This window comes from Boleophthalmus pectinirostris, unplaced genomic scaffold, assembly GCF_026225935.1.
Source record: "Boleophthalmus pectinirostris isolate CB_2022bp ecotype Guang Dong unplaced genomic scaffold, ASM2622593v1 HiC_scaffold_2, whole genome shotgun sequence".
Taxonomy (NCBI): domain Eukaryota; kingdom Metazoa; phylum Chordata; class Actinopteri; order Gobiiformes; family Gobiidae; genus Boleophthalmus; species Boleophthalmus pectinirostris.
In genome coordinates this window covers 32,663,704-32,675,793 of record NW_026571152.1, presented here as the reverse complement: position 1 = coordinate 32,675,793, position 12,090 = coordinate 32,663,704, and positions in this window count along the sequence as shown.

The following is a 12,090-nucleotide window of genomic DNA, read 5'->3' as shown; positions in this document are numbered from 1 at the left end:
GATGTCTTGCCGTCTTGTTTTTGAGGGGGTCCTCATAGTTACAACAGCAGAAGACAGATACAGTAGGTCAGACAGTCAGCTACATACATTCAAATAAACATCAAAACAACAAAAGCAACACAACCATACACACACACACACACACTCACACAGTCACTCACACTTGACTGTTAGACACATAATAAATCAAATCTGAACAAAAACTAAGACAGAGTTCAAATATAGTCACAAAATACAACAAGATGAACAACAAAATTCAACAAAATTTTCAAAAACAGTGACACAGGATATGAAAATATTGAACCAGAGCATTAAATACTAAATGTTGTTGAGAAAGTAGAAATAGCTGCTGCACCTTAAATTAATTCTAAATCCTTATTTTCAATTCTAACCACAGCAAAAACTTTGGAAATTTAATTCAGATTTGCTACTCATGGAGGATTTTGTTCATGAAGGAAAAGCCACATTACAAGAAATTACAACATTAACACATTAGAGAACTAGACACACAACTGTAAAACTGTAATACTTCAAATATGCAACTACAAATTTTGTTACATCAGATGTCAAAATTCAAGAGAAAAACTAGTGCAAGAAATCAGCATGTTATGTAAAAAATATGAACAAACAAAAGAAGAAGACAACCTTTACAATCCAGTCTGAATGAACATCACAGACTTTTTTAATAGTTACCCACTTGGCTGTAGTCTACAGTTAACAGTGTTGGGCAGTAGTTACAAAGTACAGAATTATATTATTATCATATTACTTCTTTTTTTGGTAATGTAGTAATGTAAATAGTTACAATAGAAAATTTTGTAATTAGATTACAGTTACTTGGGCTAGTAATTTTAAGTTATTTTTCCCCTGTAAAAAATATGTGTTATCCATTAGAACAGTGTTGCAAAACAGATAAAACAGAAGCACAGCTGTCCTCTTCTGTTCAAAGATCAACCAAACCTACACAAATATTGGTTTAATTTAAGGAGGACTGTGCACATCCCTTCTGCTTCACATTAAGCTCTGTTGGTGGTTTTCTGATTTTCCCAGATGTGGGTCAAGAGACAGTTTTTCCTATTGATCACATTATATTTACTCATGAAATATCTAACATATAAATGCACAAATGTTGAACCTGATCATTTCTTTGAGATACTAGACCCAGGGTCTTCCTGTATTGCAACACAAATCTAAATTTTAACAGTATTAATTTTATCTGCACCCTATCAGTATTAAAAAACACTGGCCTACCGAATGTACAGAAAGTACCATTGTAGTAATCAGAGTAGTAGTTAGATTAATTTTAAAAGGAGTAATCGAAGTTAGTAATCAGATTACTTTGAAGTAATCTGACCCACACTGATGGTTGACCTATGAAATGTTTGCTGGCACAAGAGGACTCGCAGTCTCGTGCATTAAAACCAACTCGAGTTTTCTAACCACAGGACGGTGCAGAGTCGCCCCCTTCGGGTCATTGATGAGAAACCAACAGGAGACTTTCATGCCTTAGCAGATCAGTTTGATCTTTTGCTTAGGCGACAGTTGACTCAGTTTGTTGATAGAATGTGATATTATTAAACTAATTAATTCCACCTCTATAGCATCAAACATCTGAATCATAGATTTATATGGGACATTGCAAGTTTGACTTAGTATCTAATCTTGATTCATTCACTTGGTCTATGCCAATTTGCCAGGTTTATTCAAATATATATGATATGTGCCTTATTATTAATTAATATTTTATATTATAATATCAATATACGGTAATATTAATAACAAGACATCCAAAATCCCTGTAAACAGTCTCTGTGGAGATTGTACTTTTGATTTATAATGATTTGTAAAATGGGGAGACTTGAGTTTGTTCTCTAACTTGTCATTTGGTGCGACACTCCCTACTTCTCCTGTTTAAGTTGAATTTTAACTGTGTGTTTGATAAAACATTGTTCTTGTTTCTTTGCACAGTGTACTGGTACACAAAAGCCTGTTTTTCAGGATGGCTGTTCATTCAAAAGAGGACTTAAACCAAAGTGCATCTCAAGTGTATTTGTGGACTGATTCCACAGACGGAGAATAAATACACACTTAATGGTTTCTTCCTAGTTCCATAAAAAGGGCTTTGATTGATATGTCTTATTATATGTATGTCCAGAAATGTTTTCCAGTCAGATCCACCGTGTCCTGGTGAGTAAAAAGCAAAACTAACGTAATATTTGTATTATTGAACTGTTGTTCACTTTTCACAGAAAGGTGCATCTCTGATGGAGCTGTCCCTGGTATCATCCACAAAGTGCAGTGAACCACCACTAGAGGGAGTCCTGAGCCTAACGTTAGAACACAAGGTATTCTGAGAAATGAGAGAAATAATAATGAAATAATTATAAATGATGTGTTTTGTACTTTTATTGCACTTTTAGGATCCATAGTCATCGTCATCTCTGCTAAGACGTGTACAGCTACAGTGGCTTATGTCGCTCAGAAGATCCACAGACCTCTGTAAGTTATTATCTGGAAATACAGTTTAAATCTGTGGGGTAAAGTAGAATATAAAGTTACATTAAACATGTGTTTTAGGATCCAAAAACATTCCTGAATGTGACCCGCCAGATGCTCTCGCCTACACGAGAGCAGGTGAACGAGGCCTGGTCCAAAAAGAGACTTGGCCCAACACAAGTGAGAAGGCCTTCAGTCTTTGTAATCTGCTGCTACTCTGAAGTTCAGTCTAATCAAAACTGAAGAACCACTCCTGATGAAGGTCACAACTCCTGATGAAGATCTCCAGAAGAACCAGAACCTCCAACAGTGGTGAGAAAAAAGAACCTATACTAAATATTTGCAAGTTTTACAATAAGATTTTTGCTCTATGATCCCTATGTAATATTGTGATTGTGCAGATGCTGAGGGGCACATTGTGGATTTAATGGGGGAACAAAAAGAAACAAATGGTCTTTGGAGGACTCAAAAACAAGTGATGAAGCTCATTAGAAGACAGCACAGATGGAGAAAAATGACAATGACAATGCGACGGACTACAGGAACCATGTGTGACATCTGGCCTCATGGTGACAACCAAGGAGAATATTGTGGACTTCCACAAAAATGGATGGTGTCGATAATAAAGATGGTAACTGTGACTGAGGACCTGTCCTGAGGCATTCACACTGCCTCAGGTGTGGGGAAAGCCCAACAACGCCTTTACAACTTGAGGAAACTGAGGACTTATGGTGAACTACTACAACTGTGCCATCAGAAGTGGCTGACAGCTGGATTTTTAGAGTGGTTCTCTTGCTGCACTAAGGCCGACCTACACGCTCTCCAGTGGGTGGTGAAAACAGCAGAACAAGGAAACAGGAAATTAATCGGAGAACTTTCCCGCAGATCAATAGCACCTACACCACTCGCGACACTGCCCTGCTCATCACCTTTTCCACCTGTTGCAAAGTACAAATCCACAGAGGACAGAACAACCAGACTGACCAACAGCCTATAACTCCTGTCTGTGAGGCTGCTGAACAGTGCCCCCTTCCCCTCTCTGCCTTTCTCCCACGGACAACAACCTGCGGACTTTGAATTATTACTCATGTGCTGCCCTGAATGTCCTTATTGTGTTAATGTTTACACTGGAGATACTGAAGAGTTTATTGGGGGTATTGCACCTGTAGTATTTCACTTTACATCAAATCTGCAGTGTTTGATGCTCTAAACGTAATTCTGTTGTTTCTCTGACAATGATGATAAAATCTCTTGAATCTGAAATACATAAGGATAATCTAAATCTATCCTTGTCATCTAGAATAGTATATTTATAATATTAACTATTTAATACTACATGACTAGTGGGAGTCTGCTAAGGCTGCAACTAATGATTACTTTGGGAATCAATTCATCTTGTGATTATTCTTTCGAAATATCATTTAGTTGTTGCGAAGGCCCCATGAACATGTGATTTTTACAGCACTTTACCCAGATAAAGCTGAAGCGAAGCCACTTGAGGTCATTCTGGTGGGCTTTATTTACAGATGGATTGAAAATGACTTCCAAATAGCAGCTGAATGATGTCTGCCTTTGAAACTAGGCAATTTCATCTAAAACACAAAATTCTGATGTCATTTTCTTGCAATTTCTGCTGTGTCTGTCATAAAACCTCTTTTATCAGTTTATGGCATATTTGAGTCTGCTTATAAACCTGTTATCAACGATTTGGCAGCCCTAGAATTCACATTACTTACATACCTAGAAGAATTACTGCTAGTGCACTATTAAAGGAAAATAAATCTCGTATTGCTTACAGAGCCAATACCCAAAGCCAGTGCCCTGCACACACCGATTCATACATTTCATAAATACATACAATACATGTACAAAATGTTCTAAATCTTGTCAAATAGTGATTGTTTAAATTGAAATGTGAGCTGTATAGCTTATGCATCAATCTGTCTTGAAAGTAATGACTGCATAGCAAAACATGTGGCTAAATGGGTCAGTGTAGAAAAGTATAAGGTACAATTTGCAGAAACTATCATTGGTAACTTTAAGAGTGCTGTTCCTTTATATCATGTTTTCACTCTCATAATATAAACTTTCACATGGAGACAACATGTGACATCTCCAAAAAATTGCTGATTGCAGCCGTATTATGTCATTCTCCTATACTGGCTATACAGATATAATATATAGATATAACATATATGATATAAGATAAAGGCCCTGCAGTTAAGTCGTTGTGCTGCATATGAAATGACTCACACATGATAATAAATCACTTAATCTCTGCAGCTCCTGTTGTTCAACTGATTGTGGGTGGCTTGAGAGGACTCTACGTGGAAGTGAAGGGCAAAGAGACTGGAGTACATGCCTTTTTAGGAGTTCCGTTACATTGCCCAGAGCTCAGACTGGCTCCACCTCGACCTGTCCAAACCTGGGATGAAGAGCAGGATGCAACTGAACAGCCTCCCATGTAAGACTCCTGTTATGAGAAAGCAATGAATAAACTCCAGAAGTCAAACAACAAGAAAAAAACTTCTTTTTATCCTGGCACATTCAAAATAGTACAACAATTTGACAAATGAGTAAAAGGAATGGACATATAAAAAATTAACGTATAAAAAATGTGCAAATATTATTATTATTTTTATGTACAAAGGCAACTTTCTAGAGATGTACCACCAGGAAAGCAAATATAATGAATTATTATTTAAAAGTGATTATTGCTAAAACATTATAAGCCCATGTGTATTTGTAATGTGTATGTTTTGTTTTGTTTTTTTCCACTTAATTTTTCTAATGTTTGCAGAGACACTGTATACTTAAAGGTTGTATAGAGGATTTTCCAAGGAACGAGAAATCCAGCGACTGTTTGTCCTTTTTCAAATGTTGCGCATGCGTGAAACCACCCCCCCTCCCCTACAGCTCCCTACGTAGAAACGCCTCCTCCCGCCTTCTCGTTACACCAGAAACAGGTTTGTTTACAGCCGGTGCGCTGCACATGACTTGTAAACAACTAACTACAGTGTTGGTTAGGCAAGACGGAGAAGTGAGGAGCGGGGAGAGCGGGTGCGCGGACATTTCGTGCGCGGACGAGAAGTGAGGAGCAGGGAGAAGAGCGGAGCGGGAGCAGGGAGAGGAGAGAGGAGAGGGGAGCGGTGCGCGGAGATTCCGTGCCCGGAGAAGTGAGGAGCAGGGGGAAGAGCGGAACGGGCAGCGGGGACAGGAGTAGGAAAGGGGAGCAGAGAAGGTTGCGCAGAGATTCAGTGCGAATGAACTAGCTACAACACGCAGCAGCAAGCGGACTCTTTCTTTGCATTGAAAATTACGTTTTCAGACATAGGATATCGCTTTCGTGTCCTGAAAAACGTTTGACTAGCTCTTGGAAATAAAGTACGTTTTCATAATAAGCAGAAGTGACCTGTCCAGGAGTAATTTGGCGACCAATGCGTCAGTCTTTAGACCCTTCATCTGCTTCAGTTGCGCCATCGCTGGAATGAATCTTCAAGAATCACCTTAGTTTGGCTTCGCTGCTTTTCCCCTTGTCTTCTTCTTTCAGCAATCTCAAAAACGGACTTTCTGCTCCTGGATTCTTGTCTGCCATTGCAACAAACTTTGTGCTAACTGCGAGGAAGATATAGGTCAAAAAAAGCCACTAAGAACTGTTGCGTTGGTGGAGTAAACAGCGTCTGTGCGGCTTGCGTCTGTGGACTGCGTGACAGGCGTACGTAAACCACGTACCGGCGGCGCGCAGGCAAGTCAGTTACGCTAGAAACGTAGGGAGATTGATTGACAGCCTGTCAGCTAACAGATAACGAGGCAGTGTCGTTATCTATTGGCAAATGTTTAGCTGGCCCCACCACGTCCAGAGTTGATGAATTTTTATTCTCTTTTTTTTTGGTCATCATAATTACAAGGCTACTGCATCTCTATAATGCTATCATTGACAATTTGAAACCAAAAAAAATCCTCCATACAACCTTTAACTGCACTGTAAAATCTAATAAGCAGATTTTACATGAATAACTCTAAGAAATTGATTGCCCTGAAAAATCTGACTAAAGTGGACTGTGAATCTAAAACTGAGGTTAAGTAATTCCTTGTGTAGTGTACAGTAAATTCCTCTTTCATATAACTAGTCACAAGTTCAGTGTACTTTTATTTATTGCTTCATGTTGTGAAGCTGTGGCAACTCATCAGTCAGTTCCTCAAATCTGAAATATGTAAGTAAGCAAGTAAGTTTTTATTTATAGAGCGCTTTTCACAGACATTTATCACAATGATGCTTTAGAGAGCATTATTCATTCACTCCATACCTGGTGGTGTAGTAACCTTTACTTTAAGAGTAAATTCATCTTACTTGGCAAAACTATGGAAACCGATTGCCTTGAATTGAGCAAATAAATGTTACTTATATATACAAGTTAGAGTAAAAACAGGTTCTATTCTACAATAATCCCATTTAGATCAGCATCAGCTACACAAGGATTTAAATATTTATTAGTCTTTGAAAAAAACTTTGCAAAACTTTTGTTCAGCTTAAGTTCAAAACACATCGTAACATGTGTATCAATAAAATAATAAAGCTCGGTCGTTCCATGTCAACTCAACCAAGGCCCTTGCACTTAGAGCTCAAAAAATGCTGGAAGAAACAAAACAGGTGAACAGGTGTAATCGAACACAGACTGAATGAATAATTTGTGGCGGTTGTAGGAAAAACAGGGAGGGGAAAAAAAAAGGAGGACTGGAACAGACTTGGAAATGGAGCTGGACCTTTGCCAGTAATACGTCACTGTTGAAGTTACTCGTGTCATTCAAGCTGACCTTAGTCTAATTTACAAGTCATGTGCTTTTTTTTTTCACCCTGAGAGTAAATGTTATTTTACCACAATCATTAAGACCCACAAATTTGTAGCTGTGAGTAAAGTAAACTATCTGTGCACAATTTACACTTGATGACATTGTAAAAAATGGATGTTGTAAGACTGTTTACAGACTGATTTTGGCTGTCTCATTATGTTTAAACTTTTATTCATACAAAGCAGTTCAGTGGTGATTTGAAGGATAAATAACAGTTACGTAACGCAATTGGATCTCTTTATAATAAGTTAAATGTGTTTTTAAGGAAACAAGTGCCATTTTCCCTCTCTACACTGGTATTGGTTAATATCAGATATTCGCAAATACTTAAAGCCAAAGTATTGATATCGGTTTTGGACACTAAAAAGCTACAAGATGAGGTAATGATAAATATACATAATTCTAAGGGAGAATCAATGCTCCTGTGTGACCCTAAACTACCCTACGAAGTCTTATCTCTAAAACACACCCATACGTAAGTTGATATCAGCAAACAGTTATCCATGCTGACGCTGTACTACTAATAATTTGTTTTATGGGGTCAGTAGTGCAGTAGTGTCTTTTTGTTTTTTTATCAAGAAGACACAACTCCACTTTGTTTTGAAGCTGTTATTTTCAACAGTAGTGCAGCTTCACTTTTACTTTAATTTTAATTTCGGATGGGTATGATAATCTAAAGAACTGAAAATAATAAAAATGAAAAACAATAATAAAAAAATATACAAAAAAAAATTAAATAATAAAAGTGGTGTTACACGCACACACACAAGAATAAAATAATAAAATTGCATTGGCATCTCAAATATACAACCATATTTTTGGAAAGCTGCACTCTGCAACTTTCCCGGTAAATGTCAACTTTACCTGTCTCCATGGAGATGTTATTGTTTTCCCTGGAATGTTCCATGGTATGACATTAAAACATTTCCATCTAGCATTTATTCATTATGGGTGTTTCTATTGCTCAAAATGCAATAATTCCTTCTGTGAATAGGGGCGACTCTCCACAGATCTGAATTGTAAAGTAGCGTAGTGCCGTAACCGTCTTTAAACCTTTAAAGAAGCCCTCTTGAGGTTCTACTCTTCCGAAGGTGAGAGTGTGCATCAGAATCAGTGGGTTCCTTCTGCAGGTCTGAACCCAAATATCTGTAGTCCAGTGAGGTTTATTTGGTCTTCTGATAATTTATGTTATTAGGTTCTTTTTTCAGATCAAGAGTTTGTTCATTCACTAGCAGTCTTCCTCACAGTGGTCACGTGATGTTGTTGTGACATGTCCGGTCAGCTGATTTAAACAGGTTTTGGCGCTGTCTTCCTACCGGTGGAGGCAGGATGACGGCGCCATCTGCAGTCTGACTACTTCAGAACAGTATCCCAGGTGTGTGAGAGTAAAAATGCCCCCTCGTCCCGGTTTATAGTCCTGTGCGCACATTTCTGTGTTTTGATTAGGGCTGCGGCGCTGAAAACTCTCTCAGATGATGTGCTTGTTGCGCAGATGCACGTGTGCCTTGGTTGTCATGTGTGTAGCATGGGAGAAGTAACATTTGGCTTTGTAACAAGTGCCGCTGCATCTCTCCACCTCTCACTGTGGCAGCTCGGGTCAGAGTCCTGCACTGGCTCGGGTACACGCGGACTTAAGAGAGAGAGCCCCTAGCATGAGCATGCTGAGTAGGTGTCCACATAGTGCGATCAGGCGATGGCTGCACTTAACTCTGTGTGGCGTGGAGCTCTGCGGTGGTCCTTTCACCTACGGTCACCCAATGGTCTACGTGGGCGCACCTGGGTTATCACGGGCACGGGCAGAAACTGGTGGGTGCAGGTCTCTAAAAATGGACCTGTGCAGGACTCTGGGTTGGGTCACGTTGGTCAATGCGGTGACCACGGTGGCCCAACATGCAAAACGGTGGCCTTTGTAGTACCGCGGTGATTCATTTTTGCGGTTATTGTGACAGCCGTAGTTTTGATTGCCTCTTTAAACCAGTGACAATGTTTGCTGTCTTCTGTCCCAATGATGTTTGCTCTGTTTCAGTAATATAGAATATATTATGTGTGTAATATAAGATCATATTACACACACAATCTTTTATTGTAATGTTAGCTTTGCGTCGGTACCAATATGACGTAAGCTACTGTGGGGATGTTTAGGATCTTGGTAAAATATCCAAGTGTGACTTTTTCTGACAAGAATTGCAATTGCTGATTTATGTTTTAAAAATATATTCTCTACATTTATATTACACTGTTTCTCATCTATGTCATATTGTTGTTTCCTCTTCACAAACATACTAGGAGTTGTGTTTTGTTTCATCCACAGGTTTATCACACAAACCCTGCATATTTAGGATGCGTTTTTGTCTCAAACGGAAAACACTCCACCTGGTGATGTCATGTAGCAATACACGAAGTGCTCCACTATGTTTTTGAAACTCCATACACTTTCTCTAGAATCAGTTGGACCATCTCAGTCCTTGAATTTCCAATATGTACTGAACTAAAATGAATCTGTTTACCTGAAAAAGGGAGGTTCATGACATCACAAGGTGAAACATTTGGTGCATTTTGAGCTTTGGAGGTGTGGACAGACTAATAATAAATGGTTACTCAAACGTGTGAATGAAACAAAACACAATTCCAAGTATAAGGTTTAAGCAGCAGTAAGGTTTGAAAGAAGACATGAAGATATGAAGTGCTAAAAAACAAGCATGCAGTTCAGTTCAGAACATGTTCTAACGGTCTAAAAGGTCTGGGTTAGCTGGTTTCTTACATAATAAGCCTAGATTTTTTTGTTGTAATTTAAATAATTGCAGTCTTTGCCATAAATCTTGCAGTCTTCATGTATAATAATGTTAGCAGCCTCTCTCAACACACCTAAATTTGAACAGGCATTAGCTCTTTCAACCAGGTTCAACTCTGTTCCCTTTTGAGTCCTGTAAGAGAATCAGGATCTCTGCAGAGGTAAAGAGTCAAACCACAGGGATATTTGTTACAAGGATTAAGTTACTCACAGAGAAATCAAGCAGACCAGTGATGCCTTTTGTGAAATAAACAAAACAAAACAAAAACAGAGAAGTTAAAAGAATTGTCATATCCTTATCTCAACTCAAGTCTTCTGTGTACACTTTACTTTTGTATATACTAGATTTTTTTGCCTTCTTATTACTATTTCAGTGCTGGAGGGAAAAACATGCCTGCTGTCCTGCTGTTTGGCCCCCCTCAAACAATACATAATAATAATAACATAACTTAATAAACTTCAAACTAAAGTTCTTCAGATCTCACTCATTTTGTCTTTTTCTGAGCCTCCCCTGTCATTTGAATTGCCATTTTAACACATTTAAAAAACAAATAACAAAATAATATATTTCTAAATCAAACCCCAAACAGTCATAGCCTAAATTTAAATATTTTAAATTTGGAAGCTGAAACTGTATATTTTGGGGCTCAGTATTTGTTATGTGTACCATTTCTATGCAATAACAGCTCCAGAGGGAAGTATAATTAACATCTTTGGCTAATTATTGGTTCATTCTGCTATTTATTTGTTGCAGCACATGCCTTTTTAACAATACTTTACTGTAGATTTAAAGCAGTATCTCTGTGTACCAATTCAGCTTCAAAATATGTTATTGTGACAGGTCTTAGAAGCTTTATGACTAGCTGCCAGTATAAGGTTATTTTTAAAAGAATTAAAGGTCCTATATTACAGAAAATTGACTCTTTTTGTTATTATGCTGTTACCTCATCAAAACATAGGCCTACCTGTAGTTGTGTTTTGTTTCATTCACACATGTTTGACCTTTTTCCCTTTGGCATGGGTAGTGTTGTGTTTTAGTTTTAGTTTTTCCTCAAGTGAAGCAGAAAAGAGGGAGCCACTGTCTGTGTGAATGTTCATGTATGTTAGAGATTGGCAATTCCAGGACTGACATTATCCAAATAATTCTAGTGAAGCCATATGGAGTTTAAAAACACAGTGGAGAACTTAGTGTATTCCCACATCACAGTGGTGAGAGAGAAGAACTCAGAATAAATATGCAGGGTTTGTGTGTTAAACGTGTGAATGAAACAAAACACAACTCTGGTATGTCTGTGATGAGGAATCTGATCAGAAAATGTGTAATATAATAGTGTAACACAGTGTAATATAATCCCTTTAACCCGTTACCTACGTTCTAATCTCTGTCTCATTAACCATTCACACAGTAGAGTAAGCGTGGTCAAAGGCTTGTAGGGAAAAGATAAAGGTCTTTATACAGCACAATACGCAAGGCTGGATTATCTATATGTGCCAGTGGCACAATGCCCAGGGCACCAACCATTCTCAACAAGTGGTGGGGGGGGCACCACTTGACACAAACTTAAAATATTTTTCATACACTTTTTATTCACTTGAAAATGTAAAATGGCCATACATAACTCTTCTTTAACACTAATTTCAATTTAACAACAACAATAATAATGATAATACTGAACAAATCAAGATTACATGACCACTCATTCCCCATTACATATGAGAAATGCCCTTGATGTGTAGTATTTTTGACACGAAGATAGGTGTGTGTGTGTGTGAGTGTGAGTGTGAGTGGGGGAGGGGCAGGGTTACCTGTGAGGTATAATACCTAGGGGCACCAAAATGGCTTAATATGGCTCTGACAATATGAGGCACTGACCCCTCCCACCTGTCCAGTTGTAAAGGACCAGGTGCTTAAAAAGAGAAGGTTAGTGAACTGTCTTCCTGGTCAGCGCTTT